Source organism: Chiloscyllium punctatum, chromosome 9, assembly GCF_047496795.1.
Source record: "Chiloscyllium punctatum isolate Juve2018m chromosome 9, sChiPun1.3, whole genome shotgun sequence".
Classification (NCBI taxonomy): Eukaryota; Metazoa; Chordata; class Chondrichthyes; order Orectolobiformes; family Hemiscylliidae; genus Chiloscyllium; species Chiloscyllium punctatum.
Window position 1 is genome coordinate 100,054,735 of NC_092747.1, and position 17,328 is coordinate 100,072,062.

A 17,328-nucleotide genomic window follows, 5' to 3' on the forward strand; every position below is an offset into this window, starting at 1 on the left:
TAAAGCCCTATCCACGGCCCCAATTATGCAATTCACCAGGACTCTGATCCCAACATAATTCAGGTGGAGCCCATTTGATTGGAAAAGCTCCTTCCTTTCCCAGTATTGGTGCCAACGTTCCATACATTCAAGTCCATTCTCCCATGCCAATCTTTGAACCACACGTTTACCTGTTTAAACTCATTAATTCTGTGCCAATTTGCCCTTGGCACAGGAAGCAATCAGGATATTATTACCTTTTTTTGTTCTGCTTTTGAATTTAGTCCATTGTTACTCATGTTCCCTCAGCAGAACACCTTTCCTCTTCCTACCTATATCGTTAGTAAGTACGTGGACTATGACAACTAGATCTTTCCTCTTCCACTCAAAGTTCCTCTGCATTCCAGATGAGATATCCTGAATCTGGGCACCAGGCAGGTAATACAACTTAATTATAGAATTCCTACAGTATGGAAGCATGCCATTTGGCCCATCAGGTTTAGACCGCCCCTCCAAGAAGTATCCCACCCAGACCTAATGCCCTCCCCAGCAATCCTGCATTTTCCATGGCTTATTCAATTAACCTGCGTATCTCGAACACTATGTACAATTTAGCATGGCCAATCCACCTAACCTGCACTCCTTTGGATTGTTGGTATGAAATCGGAACACCCAGAGGAAACCCAAACAGACATGGGGAGAATATGCAAACTCTACAGTTAATCGCTCGAGGGTGGAATTGAACCCAAATCCCTTGTATTGTGAGGCAACAGTGCCAACCACTGAGTCACCTTGCTACCCGTGAGCCTTTGGGACTCTGAATCACAGCCACAAAGAACAATGTCTATTCCCCTGACCATACTATTCTCAATTGCAACTTCATTTCTGTTTTCTTCCCTCCCTTGAATGGTTCCCTGTACCATGGTGTTCCTGCCAGTTTGCTTATCCTTCCTACAGTCCCAAATCTCATCCACACAAGGAGCAAAAATCTCAAACTGGTTAGACAAGCTCCTTGAGTATTACCTCCTGGATCCCTCTACCTGCTGTCTAAATTCGTTGTCGTCAACCTAAGGGACTGCTGATGATGTTCAAGTACCAGGGAGTCAGAAGATGAATTGCTTACCAAAAAAATCCCATTTCTGATCTGGTCCCACAGTAACACTATTTATATGGCTGGTCCAATTAAATTTCTAGTTCATAGTATCTTTGAATTGATTGATAGTGAGGCATTCAATTACAGTAATGTTATTGAATGTTAAAGGGGAGGGGAATGGTTTGATTATCTCTTTTGTCATTGGTGCATCATGAATGTTACTTGCTACTTATCAGCCTGAGTAACGTTCATATCATGTTGTAAATGGTTTAACATGTTTTATTTTCTCACTGAGACTAGGGAATTTCTCTTGCATCTGATTGCACCATTGTATTGAACTGACTAATCTTAGATTGTTCAATGTGTTGTGAGTCATGAGTATGATTGTGCTTAGAGAACTTGAAGCAAGCACTAAGTATGAGAAAGAAGGCATTTTAAAGGCATTGTAATAAATCTCATGTTCACAGATCAAAGCTGGTAACTCTGATCAAAACTCTGCATATTTCAGACATAAAGCACAATAAAAGCTAAAGTCTCCACAGTTCCACTAAATCATTAGAAAGAGATGACGAGTGATGAGTTTAAACTAAGGGTTATAACACCTCAGGCATGGGGTGAGGTTGAGAAGGTGGAAACTTCACAGTAACCTCAGCTGGTAAAGGAATTGAATCAACACTTTTGGCATCACTGTACATCATAAACCAGCCACCCTCCTGAACTACCACCTTCTACCAGAACTGTTGTACATTACGATGTGCATAAAGTTTCCCCAAGTTTCAAGTGTGAACTCTTCAGACTTCGTCAATGAGAAAGAAAAAAAATGAATTACATTTGTCAGAATGCCTTTCACAACCTTGGAATGTCCCAAAGCCTTTTAGAGCAAATTGAGTCCCAACTGATGTATAGTCACTGTTACAATATGATAATTTATGCAAAGTATCTTGACAGAAACAGTAATATGACAGTATCAGATAATCTTGTTAATAGAGGGATAAATATTTATCAGGAAATTGGAAATAACTCCCCTCCCCTTCAGAATTATGCAATGGGATTTTTTTTATAGGTACTTTTATTAGAAATTTAACATTTTTACAAGTTTACAAAAATAAACAAAACTCTCAAGAACAAACATTGATATACAATTAAATCTTAAATATATAATAACCAAAATTTAACAAAAGAAAAATACCAAGAAAGAAAAAAAAAACAAAACTCAACTAACCACTAATCTAGGAGGTAAAAACAATGACTGCAGATGCTGAAAATCAAATACTGGATTAGTGGTGCTGCAAGAGCACAGCAGTTCAGGCAGCATCCAACGAGCAGTGAAATCAACGTTTCGGGCAAAAGCGCTTCATCAGGAATAAAGGCAGTGAGCCTGAAGCGTGGAGAGATAAGCTAGAGGAGGGTGGGGGTGGGGAGAGAGTAGCATAGAGTACAATGGGTGAGTGCGGGAGGGGATGAAGGTGATAGGTCAAGGAGGAGAGGGTGGAGTGGATAGGTGGAAAAGAAGATAGGCAGGTCGGACAAGTCAAGGAGACAGTAACTGAGCTGGAAGTTTGAAACTAGGATGAGGTGGGGGAAGGGGAAATGAGGAAGCTGTTGAAGTCCACATTGATGCCCTGGGGTTGAAGTGTTCCGAGTCGGAAGATGAGGCGTTCTTCCTCCAGGCGTCTGGTGGTGAGGGAGCGGTGGTGAAGGAGGCCCAGGACCTCCATGTCCTTGGCAGAGTGGGAGGGGGAGTTGAAATGTTGGGCCACGGGGCGGTTTGGTTGATTGGCGCGGGTGTCTCGGAGATGTTCTCTAAAGCGCTCTGCTAGGAGGCGCCCAGTCTCCCCAATGTAGAGGAGACCACATCAGGAGCAACGGATACAATAAATGATATTGGTGGATGTGCAGGTGAAACTTTGATGGATGTGGAAGGCTCCTTTAGGGCCTTGGATAGAGGTGAGGGAGGAGGTGTGGGCACAGGTTTTACAGTTCCTGCGGTGGCAGGGGAAAGTGCCAGAATGGGAGGGTGGGTCATAGGGGGGTGTGGACCTGACCAGGTAGTCACGGAGGGAACGGTCTTTGCGGAAGGCGGAAAGGGGTGGGGAGGGAAATATATCCCTGGTGGTGGGGTCTTTTTGGAGGTGGCGGAAATGTCGGTGGATGATTTGGTTGATGCGAAGGTTTGTAGGGTGGAAGGTGAGCACCAGGGGCGTTCTGTCCTTGTTACGGTTGGAGGGGTGGGGTCTGAGGGCGGAGATGCGGGATGTGGACGAGATGCGTTGGAGGGCATCTTTAACCACGTGGGAAGGGAAATTGCGGTCTCTAAAGAAGGAGGCCATCTGGTGTGTCCTATGGTGGAACTGATCCTCCTGACTCCCATAGCTACCTGGATTACACCTCTTCCCACCCTATCTCTTGCAAAAATGCCATCCCGTATCCCCAATTTCTCCGCCTCCACCGTATCTGCTCCCAGGAGGACCAGTTCCACCATAGGACACACCAGATGGCCTCCTTCTTTAGAGACCGCAATTTCCCTTCCCACGTGGTTAAAGATGCCCTCCAACGCATCTCGTCCACATCCCGCACCTCCGCCCTCAGACCCCACCCCTCCAACCGTAACAAGGACAGAACGCCCCTGGTGCTCACCTTCCACCCTACAAACCTTCGCATCAACCAAATCATCCACTGACATTTCCACCAGCTCCAAAAAGACCCCACCACCAGGGATATATTTCCCTCCCCACCCCTTTCCGCCTTCCGCAAAGACCGTTCCCTCCGTGACTACCTGGTCAGGTCCACACCCCCCTACGACCCACCCTCTCATTCTGGCACTTTCCCCTGCCACCGCAGGAACTGTAAAACCTGTGCCCACACCTCCTCCCTCACCTCTATCCAAGGCCCTAAAGGAGCCTTCCACATCCATCAAAGTTTCACCTGCACATCCACCAATATCATTTATTGTATCCGTTGCTCCCGATGTGGTCTCCTCTACATTGGGGAGACTGGGCGCCTCCTAGCAGAGCGCTTTAGAGAACATCTCCGAGACACCCGCGCCAATCAACCAAACCGCCCCGTGGCCCAACATTTCAACTCCCCCTCCCACTCTGCCGAGGACATGGAGGTCCTGGGCCTCCTTCACCGCCGCTCCCTCACCACCAGACGCCTGGAGGAAGAACGCCTCATCTTCCGCCTCGGAACACTTCAACCCCAGGGCATCAATGTGGACTTCAACAGCTTCCTCATTTCCCCTTCCCCCACCTCATCCTAGTTTCAAACTTCCAGCTCAGTTACTGTCTCCTTGACTTGTCCGACCTGCCTATCTTCTTTTCCACCTATCCACTCCACCCTCTCCTCCTTGACCTATCACCTTCATCCCCTCCCCCACTCACCCATTGTACTCTACGCTACTCTCTCCCCACCCCCACCCTCCTCTAGCTTATCTCTCCACGCTTCAGGCTCACTGCCTTTATTCCTGATGAAGCGCTTTTGCCCGAAACGTTGATTTCACTGCTCGTTGGATGCTGCCTGAACTGCTGTGCTCTTCCAGCACCACTAATCCAGTAACCACTAATCTCACCTACAACTAACCAGAGTGTATATTTAAGTCTCTTACATTATTCAAATAAGAGAAAGAGGAAAAAAAAAACAAAAAAACAACAGATAATATAGAAATAGGGTAGTGAGATACATGCTCGGAATTTGTTAACATCAAATGTAAGCAAACCCGTATTCGTGCAGGATTCCTCTCCCAAGGGGCCCCGGACCAGCCAGGTTCATAATCTCAATTAAATAAAAGCCCTTGTTAGGATAGCCGAAATATCTGTATTCATATAATTCAAGAAGGGCTGCCATATTTTATAAAATAATTCGGTCTTTCGGTGCACCATATTTGTAAGGAAGTCAAGGGGAATACATTCCATAATTAATCTGTGCCAATTTGAAAGTCCAGGGGGGCCCTCAGCCACCCAGTTCACCAAAATATTTTTCCTTTCACAGAAAGAGAGAATAGAAAATAGTCTCTTCCCGTGCATATCCAGGGAGGGAAAGTTCGAAAAGCCCAAAAGTAGAGATACAGGGTCCACTTTAATTTCCGTTCCTAAAATTTCTGTCAGGGTGCTTGCTGCTTTAGTCCAATATCTACGGATCTTATGACAGGTCCATAGGCAATGTACAAGAGTGCCCACCCCTATTTTACATTTGGGACACATTGGAGATGCTCCGGTGCTATATGGGCCCTATGAAGTATCTTCAGCTGGATAGCCTGAGTTCTGTTACAGATGGTGATTCTTCTGGCATTTTCCCAAATGTCATTCCACGTTTCTATAGAGATTACTAGTTCCAATCCCTGATCCCATGTTTTAAGCAGATTGTCCATATCTCCCGGTACTTCATCATGTAGTAAATGATAAATAGTACTGATGGAGGATACCCCCATTGGTCGTAGTACTCTACATTCTCTATCTGATTTATAAAGACTATCTAATAACGTAGTCTTCTTCTGTATATAATCTCGAATTTGGAAGTATCGATAGAGGTCTCCATTAGGTAATCCGAATTTCTGGTGCACCTGTTCAAAAGACATCAGGACCCCATCTTTAAATAGGTCCCTGAGACATGAGGCACCCCTGGATCTCCAGAGTTTAAAAGTGGCATCTGTAAACCCCGGTTGGAATCCCCATGCTCCCACTATCAGCGCATAGGGGGATGTTTTATGTGAGTAACCCTCATTTTGCCACATTATATTCCAAGCTTTAATTGTGTTTAGTATTATAGGGTTTTTACAGTGATCCGTAATGATTTTCCTCTTGTCTGAAAATAAAAGGTTAATAAGTGGGCATTTTCCTTGAGAAGCTTCGATGTCCAGCCAGATTGATTGTGGATCAGACAAGACCCAATCAGCTATGTAATTTAATAGGGAACTTAACTGATATTTCCTAAAATCTGGGAAGTCCAATCCTCCCCTTGCCTGTGGCAGCTGTCGCTTCTTCAGCTTAATGAGGGGCCGTCTATGATTCCAGATGAAGGAACCCAACCAGCCATATAATTTGCATAGTGCCAGCCTTGGCAGCATCACCGGAAGCATTCTCATTGGGTATAGGAGATGGGGCAGGACATTCATTTTAATTAGTGCTATTCTACCCAGCCAGAAAATTGGAAAGTCTCCCCATCGCTGGAGGTCCTGCTTTATCCTTTCTAGTAAATGCACAAAGTTAGCCTTATATAACTGACCAAATACTGAGATAATAAAAATGCCTAAATATAAGAAACCCTCCAGGGACCACCGAAAGGGAAAGTGGGATCCGTCCACTATGTGGGGCATCATAGCAAGGCCATCCATTGGCATAGCCTCCGGTTTTGAGAAATTAATTTTATAGCCTGAGAATGCGTTAAATGTATTAATAACTTGGATTAAGCGAGGTACGGACATCAGAGGATTACTGAGGAATAGAAGAACATCATCTGCATAAAGGATAATTTTATGTTTACCTGTACCAATCCTCAGGGCCGTTATATTACGATCAGCTCGTATAGCTTCTGCTAGTGGTTCAATTATTTGCGTAAATAACAATGGCGAGAGAGGACATTCCTGATGGCAGCCCCTACCCACACTGAAGCTATCCGAACCTAATCCATTGGTAACCACAACTGCTTTGGGATCACTATACAATGTTTAGACCCATTTGGTAAACACCTTTCCAATGCCAAACCTTTCCAATATGTGAAACAAGTACGACTATTCAACCCTATCAAATGCCTTTTCCGTGTCTAATGAAACTACTACTCCTGGTATCTTTCCCTGATGGCAGGCTTGAATCATATTAAAAACCCTTCTAATATTATTGGATGATCTTAATAAACCCCGTCTGATCCTCCTTTATGATATGTGGCAGTACCCTTTCTAGTCTCAATGCTAACGTTTTAGAAAAGATTTAAAAATCTACATTTAGCAAGGATATTGGTCTATATGAAGCACAATCTTCTGGATCCTTTCCTTTTTTAAGGATAAGAGAGATATTTGCCTCTTTCAGCGAAGGCGGGAGACAGCCCTGACTATTTTCATAGTTATACATGTCCATAAGTGGACCAGCCAATATTTCTGTAAATTCTTTATAGAATTCATCTTGAAAACCATCTGGGCCTGGTGCCTTACCACTCTGAAGTTGCCTGATTGTGTCAAGTATTTATTGGACTGTTAGGGGAGCATTTAAGACCGATACCTGTTCCAGAGTTAGGCCCGGAAAGGTCAAATTTTTAAAAAATGATTGCATCCTCCTAGTCCTGTCTTCACAATCCTGCGATTTATATAAATCACAATAAAATTTTCTAAAGATTGCATTAATTCTTTTATGATCATGAGTCAAAATACCTGTACTTTCCTTGATAGACGTGATAGTTTGAGGGGCCTTTTTTTTCTTTGCAAGAAATGCTAAGTATCTACCCGGTTTGTTGCCAAATTCAAATAACCTTTGTTTTGCAAATAATATTTCCCTCTTAGCCGTTTGGGTAAGCGTAGTGTTTAGAGCTGTCCTAAGGGCCGTAATCCTTTGCAATTTAATAATAGAAGGTCTATCAGTGTATGCTGTTTCAGCTGCTTTTAAGCGAGCTTCGAGCAGACGCTGTTGTTCTCCCTTTAATTTTTTCTGGGTCGCTGAGTAGGAGATGATCAAACCTCGCGCGTAAGCTTTGATGGTCTCCCACATCATTGATGGGTAACTAGCCGTACCTAAATTAATTTCTAAAAAAGTTTTAAATTCTTGAGAGAAGTACTTTACAAATTTACTGTCTTTCATTAGGAAGGGGTCCATACGCCAATGCCGAGAAGATGTCCCGTTGTTCCTCGCCTTGGTTTCCATATATACAGCAGCGTGGTCGGAAATTGCTATACTACCTATTTTACAGGATGATATGGAATTTTTAAAAGTCGAGGGGGCAAAAAACATATCAATTCTAGTATGACATTTATGTGGATTGGAGTAAAAAGAAAAATCTCTGCCCTGTGGATGAAGACATCTCCATACATCTACTAATCCTAATTCTTTGTTCTGATCCACCAATTGTTTAGATCTGGGAGATACTCCAGCAGTACTCTTGGGAATCCTATCTATTTCCGGATCCATAATACAATTAAAGTCTCCCCCTATAGTTGTATGACAGGTACCAAGAGGCATCAATTTTGAGAAGGCTTCCGTTATAAATTTAAAGGGGTGTGCCGTGGGGCAGTACAAATTTAAAATCCCATATTCCTCTCCATTTATAAGGGCTTTAATCAGAATTATCGTCCAGATTCGTCTTTTATCTGATTTAGGATCTTGGAAGGGAAATTCTTCCTAATAAGAATAACAACTCCCCTACTTTTTGAGCTAAAAGAAGAAAAAAAGGCCTGATTAAATCCACCCTGTCGTAATTTCAAGTGTTCTTTATCCAACAGGTGTGTCTCCTGTAGGAGAGCTATATCAACTCTTTCTTTCTTGAGATTTGATAATATTTTCTTCCTTTTGACTGGCGAATTACTCCCCTTGACATTCCAGGTGCACCACTTAACCAACTGATCAACCATAATTGTCCGGGCAAATCCGAGACCCCTCAGGAGGGGAAACCCTATCCAGAACATCCCGAGCATAGAGCATATAAAATTCACAAAAATAAAGGCTCTCTAATACACTCACAACAGTATAATAAAAAACTATTCCTAAATAATAAAAAAGCGTATTTAAATGGAGATTTTCCCCCTTGTTCCCAGGGGGGTGTCACTTCCTTTCCAAAGGTCCATCGTATCCTCTCCCAACCATTGCCCCACCCTTGACCTAGGCGCTCCTAATAGGATGAGGAGAATTCAGATATAATACAAAGCTAGAGTTAACAGTGAGCACCCTACCCCCACCCCCCCCACCCCCCACCCACACCAACACCTAGATATATTTGGTAATGTTAATACCATGTATAAACATATATAACTATAAAATTACAACCTCAACAAATAATAATTAAATATAATAATACAAAATAACAAGGGAAAAACAACCCCACTCCTAGAGACAGAGGTAAAATAGAATGAGGTAACCACCTCCCCCACCAACATTAACTAAACCCCGGCCTATATATACATATAAAAATATATATTTAATATATATATACACATATATACACACACATATACATACACACATACATACATAGAATAATAAAAAAAACCCAAGGGGGGGGGAGAAAATCGTTAAATAGAGAACAAATAAATAAATCCGTCTCCCCACCCCCCAAGATAATATTAAACAGCAAGGTAAGAAAAAAGAAAAAGAAAAAGAGTGAGTCCCATCGGCTTTGTGATTCTTCAATGAAAGCGTCGATCTTCGCATCCAGTTTGGAGATGATTTCCACAAGTCTCGCCACCGTAGGTAAGTCCCCTGGGGTGGCTGTGGATGCCTCTGCTGCAGCTGGGGAGGGTGGGGGAGGGGTTCCTGTTTGCTGAGAGCTGCGGGCTCCCTTCCCTTTAGTCATTTTTACTAAAGAATAGATTGTTTAAATTTAATACTAAGCAACTAATTAAATTAAACAGCTATTTTAAATGATTTGGTTAGTGTGGTGGGGGTGGGTGGCCCACTTTGTCCAAGTCCTGGGAGGAGCACTATAGACTCAGACTTGCTGGGTCGCCGCCATCTTAGATCCCCCGCAATGGGATTTTTAAAATGTGCCTGAGAGCTGAGGCCTTAGTTTAACATCTTATCTAAAAGACAGCACTACACTAATCTGTCGGCCAAAGTCTTTGTGCTTCAGTATCTGGAGGGAAACATGTGTTAACCGTGTACCATCTTACCCTTGGTGAACACACTTCAAAGACGAAATCCAAGCTCTCTCCTTTAAAGGAGAAAATTCTGGCCACATTCCCTTGTGTATGTTCCTTTGCTGAAATAGCAGAGTTGCTGCAGTCAAAGAAAGCAGTCTGTGCAAACTGCAAACCTTTAATATCTGTTAATTGTTCAGATAACATGCCAGCAAAGATGTTGTCTCTGCTAGTGAAAACATCATGGGAGCGTGTTCTGAGGGTATTTATTAACAAACCTTGATCAGTCCAGTGAGGGAAACCAGTAGCTCCACTCATGAAAGAATCATAAGCATGCAACTATCCCCAAACCCTTCAGCTGAACTGGGTCTTATATTTCAGCCAAAATATTAGATCATCTTTGTGGGTGAATTCTTGTGGGATTGAACTACTTTTCCTGATGGTCTTCAAACATTGCCTGGAGAAATATGGGAACCCTCTAATAGTGTTGTTGATGCCATTTATGCCATTTTATTGCATTTACTTGACTCTTCCATTAAATTCAAATGGGTGGAAGGATTCCACATGAAAATCCATCTGTCCTGTGCCAAAGAGTGAAAAAAAAGCTCTATTGATTGAAAGCAGGCTGTGCTCAATTTAGACCATTGGAGCACACATTTCTATATATTTATCAACTTAATACAGGGGAATCTTCAGAGCAATTTTATACAGCCAGGGAACAAGACTATTTAAATCAATACAACTTCATATAGATTATAATAACTGAATGCCGATAGTATTAAAGAAATGGGAAAGTCTCATAATAGAGGGGAATTTTGCTAAATGATGAAATATCAATCAAAAAAGGAAAACCAAATAAAAATTAAGCATTCTTATTTGTTGCCCAGTTTACGATTACTTTATGCTAAGATGAGATCCAAATGTCAGTATGTGTTCGACAGAAAGAAAGCAATGGGACATAATGAAGCAACAAGTTAATGTAAAGGGTAGTTAATGTGAAGCTATTAAAGAGCTAAAATGTATTCCAGATGGTTTGTTCATTCAACTGAACCCAGGTTGTGCCCCAATAAAATGTAACTACAGTACTAGATTGGAAAAACACATCAGTAGCTTCCCATGTCATATTTGAGACTGAAGTGTCTGAAGCCTTTCAGGCATATGATGAGTTTATTAATCCTCTGCCTACTTTGTTTATGCTTCTTTCAGGTATATTCCATATTAGAATGGATTCTGGATCTGATAGATCTCCAAAGGATAAAGATGAAGCAGGAGTGTTGTTCATCATTCCCACTTTAAATATTCCAATCCTATCCAAGGGTCTATAGTCACAGCTCAGTCTTTAAAAAATGCGTCATCTCTGCAAGGGAGGTGATGATGTAATGGTAATATCATGGGAAGAATTATCCAGACACTCAAATTAACATCCTGGGGTCATGGGTTCAAATCTCCCTCATAGCAACTGGCAGCATTCAAATTTGAATTGAAATCTGGTCTTAGTTATCATCATTGGTTGTAAACCCCATCCAGTTTCATCCTTCAAGAAAGAAATCTGCTATCTCTGTGTGGTCTGGTCTACATGTAATTACAGCAATATGGCAGTGTCTTAGCTGAAATGGGCCTAGCAAGCCAGGAAATTAGGGCCGGACAACAGATGCTGGCTCTTCCTGTAATGCCACAACTAATGAAAGAATAATTTGTCATGTGATACTATTCAAAAGCAATTTAATCTTAAAGACAGAGACACATTATTATCTCAATAGTTCATGCATACATAGCCTCTGTAATGTAACAAACCTCTGCTGATATTTCATAAGACTATCACAAAGACAAAATGCAATACTGAACCACCTCAGCAGATGTTATGCCAGAAGACCAAAATTTTAATCAAAGGGACAGGTTTTAAGGAATGGCTTAAATGTGAAAAGTTAAGTAGGGGACAGGGAGGTGTAGAGAGAGATTTCCCAAGCTTAGGCTCGGCAACTGAAGAGATGGACATTAAAGGTGAAACAATTGAAATCAAGAATGTACAAAAAGCAGGAGTGCTGATTTCTTGGTTCATCACTGCAGGAATTCACTAGGGTAATGCCCGAAGCCTTTTGATGCCTTTCTCGCTGCCTATCTAATCCAAAGCATAGCCTTCAAGAAGCTTCAAGATGCTTGGTTTTAATTAATGTTGGCCAAGACATTTCCACTCTTTGAGCAGAATAAAGCTGGAATAATTTGGGCAAAAATTGTGGTTGATCCAAAACAGGAAAATATTGAGAGCAATGACTGACTTTTGGGCAGTTGATGATCCATTCAGGACAGTGATATCGGATATAAGGCATTAGGAGATTATTGTTAAATTTATTTCATGATTCATGACTATGTCATAACATGATTATGAACAAAGTGATAAAAATGCTTCATTTTGCAACTTCCTTGAATAATTTCATTGCACAAATTATGGATATGTTTTTGTACATTGTGAAAGTTTTATTAACTTTTTTTTCGTAATGTAGGTGTTGCTGGCTAAGCCAGCATTCATTGCCCATCCTTTGTAGCCACATGAACATAAACTCATTCTCTCCTCCTGTGGATTGGTCCCACTGTCACTTACTCTGACACTTGCTAGAACAGCCTCACCCACTTCCCAGCAGACCCAACCCTGATTTTTTTCCTGCTGCCACACTTTTATCTCTCACCTCACTAGAACTCAGTTTATTCCAAGACCTGTGTTCTTCAAGAACACATTTGCCCAACCCCTGCACCCTTGTCTCCAAACCCCTTGAAGAAGAAATAACAGGAGAGAGGCAAAGGAAAAGGGGGAAGGGGGTTCAAAGGGTAAGAGAAAACTGGAAAAGGAAAGTGTGTGGGCAGACCAGAAAAGGAGAAGAAACAACGCAAGGAAGCAAAGAAAATGAATCAGAAAAGGTAAAATGAATAAGCCTGAAATAATGATAAGAATCAGAGTGGACAGAATAGGGGAGAATATTGTGCTGTCAGAAGTGGTGAATTAGGAATCAAGACAGGCAAAAAGGTATCTGGAGTGGGGCTGTTCCAAAACATTAATCTTTTTTCACTTCCACAGAATTAAGTGTGGCTTTGTTGATCTTCCAGCCCCACTGTCAATTAAGAATCTCAAGTTTCCAATTAAAAACTATTTAAGTCGACACTGTATGCCAGTGCAGGGATTAACCCAACTCAAGTGGTCCTGTACATGCACTGCAGGTCAAACTGACCACAGAGCTTGTCAGGTGTAGCAGGGAGGGGTGGTGAGGTACAGTGCTATGTCAACTGAGAGTCACCCTTGTTCTTGATTCCAAACCCTTCTCCTTGTGATCTTCAATCCTAGACACTACCACCCCCACCAACATCACCTTCTTAAAGGTCCCCAAGCTTAAAGCTGTGTTGCTGTACTAGCCTGATTTCTGTCTGGCAGCGGCACTGACCCCTTGTGGTGTAAGCATGATGAGACCCACCAGCCTGAGATTGGCCAACAGCTTTCTCCGAGCAGGACTTCCAAGCCCTGGAGCTTAATTTCCAAAGAAAGGCTGCTGGTTGCATTGCTGATGCCTGATTGGCATTTGATTATATGGTCTTTGCCTTAAGGAGTTAGTGCAGGTCTCTTGTTAGATCTCCAGGCAGCTAATGAGACCCACACCCCATCACCAACCTGACAAGAATCTACCGAAGAACAGTGAGCAGGGCAAGGGCAAGGGAATAGATGGGAAAGAAGTTCAGAGAATCAGACAAAAGATTTGGAAAGAGAAAACAAAATAGAGTTAGCAATGGAATTAAAGAGTACCAGAGGGAATGAAGTAGACAACATTGTCTGCCCACTTCTTTGCTTGTATCTCTACTCCAGCTCTATGAAGCTAATTTCTACATGTAACAATGCTCAAAATGCAAGGGCTCATGGGTAGATTCATCCATGAAAATGGCCATCCATGGAAAAGTTAATCATGGGACCAACCACTCAATGGCAAGTCGCCTATCCCTGGAGCTGGAATACTTAGGATCTGAGAGGAGCAACCGCACCAATGTCAGGCTGATTCCCTCACTTGTTTGCTGCTAATATACACATGATGAACCTTTCCGCAGCAAGTACAGGAGGGAAGCAGTGTGGGGTTGAAGGAGCAGCAAGAATGTGACAGGCAACAGAGAGCAGGTCTGCTGAGGTTGGATGGTGGGGAGAGGAGTGTGGGGGAAGGTGAAGCCAGAGTCCAGGCAGTGAGGCTGGAGTCTAGGGGCAAAGTAAAACTGCAAATAGGGAGACTAGCAGCAAAATGAGAGAATATAGAGCAGCAAAGATGGGCGAGGTTCAGTTGCAAACCTTTGAATAAAGGAATGGTGTACAGATTTGTATGAGGATTATTATTGTAATGAACACCGTTAATTGGACAAAATTGTTATTGAGAACCTATATTTCAGAAAAGCTCATGTTTATGTATTATCACACCTCAACAGAGCTTACGTGCTGTGAACTATTTGAGTTGCAGTGTGTAATGATTGGAGCCAGCTTGACCTCAATGACTACGGGGTCATGATTGGGGTTGTTAATCTCAGCCAATCAGGAAGCCCTGACTGACCGATATAACCAGAAGATACCCCTCTTCCGGGGTTACGTCCGAGCCCGGGTGTCTCTGGAGAAAGAATACGTGGTGTCCACCAACACCCTGGAGTCGTTCAGGGAGAGGTGGGCGCCGCAGGGAGTGGAGTGCATCATTTCCCCCTCCAACTCTATTTTGATTTAGTCCCTACCCTCCCCTTCACTGTTTTGCTCACACAGCATTGCCCTGTGGTTTGAAGGGCAGTGCTTGTCACTGGCCACTCGGGTGTCTTTCCTATCTTCCTGGTGGTGGAAATTGAATAAAGATTCGTGCACTTTGTGTCTTTTCACTGTGTCTCACACCTGCACACACACACCATGGGTGCAGGGGATAAGAAAAAAAAAAAAAAAAAAAAATTAAGCAAAAAAAAAAATAAATAAAAGGAGGAACGCCCCCGGGTGTCCTTGGAGAAGGAGCACGCGGGTGTCCACTGACACCCTGGAGTTGTGACTGGCCACTTGAGTGTTTCCTTCCCTTCTGGAGAGATTGGACCATTTCTGTGACCGTGCGAGGACTGTTCCTGTTAAAATAAAAAAAAAAAAATAACCAGAAGATACCCCTCTTCCGGGGTTACGTCCGAGCCCGGGTGTCTCTGGAGAAAGAACACGTGGTGTCCACCAACACCCTGGAGTCGTTCAGGGAGAGGTGGGCGCCGCAGGGAGTGGAGTGCATCATTTCCCCCTCCAACTCTATTTTGATTTAGTCCCTACCCTCCCCTTCACTGTTTTGCTCACACAGCATTGCCCTGTGGTTTGAAGGGCAGTGCTTGTCACTGGCCACTCGGGTGTTTTTCCTATCTTCCTGGTGGTGGAAATTGAATAAAGATTCGTACACTTTGTGTCTTTCACTGTGTCTCACACCTGCACACACACCATGGGTGCTGAAAAAAAAAGAAGAAGAAAAAAAAAAAAAAATAAACAGGAGATTGGCCCGGGTGTCCTTGGAAGAAAAAAAAAAAGAAAAAAGAGAAATAACCAGAAGATACCCCTCTTCCGGGGTTACGTCCGAGCCCGGGTGTCTCTGGAGAAAGAACACGTGGTGTCCACCAACACCCTGGAGTCGTTCAGGGAGAGGTGGGCGCCGCAGGGAGTGGAGTGCATCATTTCTCCCTCCAACTCTATTTTGATTTAGTCCCTACCCTCCCCTTCACTGTTTTGATCACACAGCATTGCCCTGTGGTTTGAAGGGCAGTGCTTGTCACTGGCCACTCGGGTGTTTTTCCTATCTTCCTGGTGGTGGAAATTGAATAAAGATTCGTGCACTTTGTGTCCTTCACTGTGTTTTACACCTGCGCACACACACACACCATGGGTAAAAAAAAAGAAAAAGAAAAGAAAAAAAAGAAAAAAAAAGAAAAAAAAATAACCAGAAGATACCCCTCTTCCTGGGTTACGTCCGAGCCCGGGTGTCTCTGGAGAAAGAACACGTGGTGTCCACCAACACCCTGGAGTCGTTCAGGGAGAGGTGGGTGCCGCAGGGAGTGGAGTGCATCATTTCTCCCTCTAACTCTATTTTGATTTAGTCCCTACCCTCCCCTTCACTGTTTTGATCACACAGCATTGCCCTGTGGTTTGAAGGGCAGTGCTTGTCACTGGCCACTCGGGTGTTTTTCCTAAAAAAAAACCAGAAGATACCCCTCTTCCGGGGTTACGTCTGAGCCCGGGTGTCTCTGGAGAAAGAACACGTGGTGTCCACCAACACCCTGGTGTTTTTCAGGGAGAGGTGGGCTCTACAGGGAGTGGAGTGCATTATTTCTCCCTCCAACTCTATTTTGATTTCGTCCTTACCCTCCCCTTCACTGTTTTGATCACACAGCGTTGCCCTTTGATGTGAAGGGCAGTGCTTGTCACTGGCCACTTGGGTGTTTTCCTATCTTCCTGTTGGTGGAAATCGAATAAAGATACGTGCACCTCGTGTTTTTCACTGTGTTTCACACCTGCACACACACACCATGGGTGCTGGGGGAAAAATAAGCACTACCACAGTTAGGCGGTAGTGTGGGGGTTAAATTTTAAAAAATTAAAAATAAAAAAAAAATTACCAGAGGATACCCCTCTTCCGTGGCTACGTCCGAGCTCGGGTGTCTCTGGAGAAAGAACACGTGGTGTCCACCAACACCCTGGAATTGTTCAGGGAGAGGTGGGCACCGCAGGGAGTGGAGTGTACGATTTCCCCCGCCAGCTCTATTTTGATTTAATCCCTGCCCTCTCCTACACTACTTGATCACACAGCATTGCCCTTTGGTGTGAAGGGCAGTGCTTGTCACTGGCCACTCGGGTGTTTCCTTTCTTCCTGTTGGTGGAAACCGAATAAAGATTGGTGCACATTGTATCTTTCACTGTGTCTCACACCTGCACACACACACCATGGGTGTTGGGATAAAAATAAGCACTGCCACAGTTAGGCGGTAGTGTGGGGGTAATTAAAAGAAAAACACAATGTCAAAGGTGCTGTTCACTCTCAAAGCTGGCACTGAAAAAAAAGGAAAAAAATCCCAAAATGCTGCACCTCTTCCGCTGCTACGTCCAAGCCCGGGTGTCTCCGGAGAAGGAGCACGCGGTGTCCACCAATACCCTGGAGTTATTCAGGGAGAGGTGGGAACCGCAGGGAGTGGAGTGTATTATTTCCCTGTCCAATTCTATTTTGATTTAAGACTCACACCTTGTGCCTCTCACTGTGTCTCACACCTGCACACACACAACATGGGTGCTGGGGAAAAAATAAGCACTACCGCAGTTAGGCGGTAGTCTGGGGGTAAGGAAAAAGAAAGAAAAAAGGAAAAAAATTTTTAAAAAAAGGAGATTTAGAATCTCCTCAGGTCAGGGGACTGGAAAAGAAAACAAAACTAGAAGATTACATAAGCAGGAAAATAAAACAGAAGATTAGAATCTCCT

At 43.4% G+C, this 17,328-nt stretch overlaps 1 long non-coding RNA gene across 1 annotated transcript; it reads left to right on the plus strand.

Moving 5' to 3' along the window:
- Positions 1–9,051: 9,051 nt before the first annotated feature.
- Positions 9,052–12,245, plus strand: LOC140481025 (uncharacterized). Its single transcript, XR_011961460.1, has 2 exons — positions 9,052–9,456; positions 11,049–12,245. It is a non-coding gene; the product is annotated as an uncharacterized lncRNA (long non-coding RNA).
- The last annotated feature ends 5,083 nt before the right edge of the window (positions 12,246–17,328 follow it).